The sequence below is a fragment of the Mus caroli genome, chromosome 1 (genome assembly GCF_900094665.2).
Source record: "Mus caroli chromosome 1, CAROLI_EIJ_v1.1, whole genome shotgun sequence".
NCBI lineage: Eukaryota > Metazoa > Chordata > Mammalia > Rodentia > Muridae > Mus > Mus caroli.
The window spans coordinates 27879254-27880993 of record NC_034570.1 but is presented as its reverse complement, the minus strand read 5'-3'; positions in this window follow the sequence as shown (position 1 = coordinate 27880993).

Below are 1740 nucleotides of genomic sequence, written 5' to 3'. Positions count from 1 at the left end.
CTCTGAATTCAATTCAGACAGTGAAGGCACCATCAATGCTACAGGAAAGATCATCCATCTTCCGAACCAACACCTTCCCTAGCTCCTGACATTACCACAGGGAGCATCTCCTCAGAGGGTTGGATGCCAGTTCTGCCTTGATATCACCTCCCTCAAAAAACTTATTCACTTGCTTCCTGTGCACATGTGACATTTTAACCTAACTTAGAAATGTGTCATAGTCTACTTGTGGCTCAAACTCTGCTTGATCTCTCTTTATACTCCAGTGCAGATGACAAAACCTATCCCATTGATATGAGGAGTCAGGGTTCAGGCTAGTCTCAGAAATGTCAAGGACAGGCACTATCTGGCTTACAAGGGTTTGGGGTCCCTCGTTGCTGTCTTTTTATCTTGTCATCTAGCAGCACAGGAAGCAAGGACAGCATTAACTTCATAGTCTGTTGTAGATGAATGGGTTGCTTGGTTCTACCATGTTGTGTGTGGGCATAGAGAAACGGGCTGACTAGCTGGTGACATGGAGCTGGCCCCTAGAACTAACCCTTCTTGAGTGCTGTGTGACTTAAATCAAGATTGCAAGCCACACCCATAAGGCTGTAAGCCAACTACAGCTCTTGAGGTGACACTCTTCCATGTTCTCCCTTCTCCATCCAACAAGAGGAGGTAGGAAGGAGCTGATAATTAATGAGGACATGCCCATCTTTTCCCCACTTTCTCTCCCTGAAAAATCGTTTTGATTTTGTTTTTGAAATAAAAGACTCTAAGATTCTAAACGTTAGAAAACAGAAGTTAACCATCATCTTCAGCTGCATAGTGGAACTAGAGGCTAGTCTAGGCTACACGAAACTCTGTAAGCATAAAGTAAACAAAACTTTGAAAAAACCATCACTTTTCAGACATGAAGAGATAGAAGAAAAATTCACTTTTGTCTCAATGAACCAACTTTAAATTCGAAAATCACAGCTATGTTTAGAAAACCTTTGGTCATGCTGAATTTCAGACTTTTTTATAACTGCTTATTGTTTTCTATTCAATAGTCATCTTTTCTCCCGACAATGCTGTTTTTAAGGTGGAACCCATGCTCAGTCTCTGGTTGGCAAGATGGGCAGGGGGTGTGGTAGGAGGGACCACATTTCCTCTGACATCAAGAAGGACAGAAAAAAGGGTCTGGCATCCTTGCAAAATTTCATATAATGATAGAATTGGGCATTTATATCTGTTACTAGAAATCCAAGTTGCATAGATTTTATGTGAGAAATTGTGGTTTAATTAGAAAAAAAAACTATCTCTTTACAACAATAAAACTGGATACATCCATTCAATTCTTCCTTTTCATGAGTCAAGCAGTTGTACATATTTTGTCAAGTAAACATTCCTAGGGGGACCCAGTGATGTTGTGGAGTATTTCATTCATGTTGCTGTTGCCCAAATATTAGTGATTTATAAAAGCTAATGAGACATAAAGAAAAAAATACATATCACTTTACTTTGTGTGTTTTATTGTGCTGTCTATGCTTCATGGCTGGATGTCAGAGTACTTCCAAAGCTATTTTATGATGGGGCTGTAAATTAGCAAGGAATAGAGATCTTTGGAGCAGGGAGCCAGCACCTGTGCTTGTGTGGTGGTGCCTCACCCCTCCCCCATCTTCTTTCCTGGGGTACGTGTCATTCACTTCCTGAACTTGGCCTTCCATGTAACCTACCTTCCTTCCTTCCTTCCTTCCTTCCTTCCTTCCTTCCTTC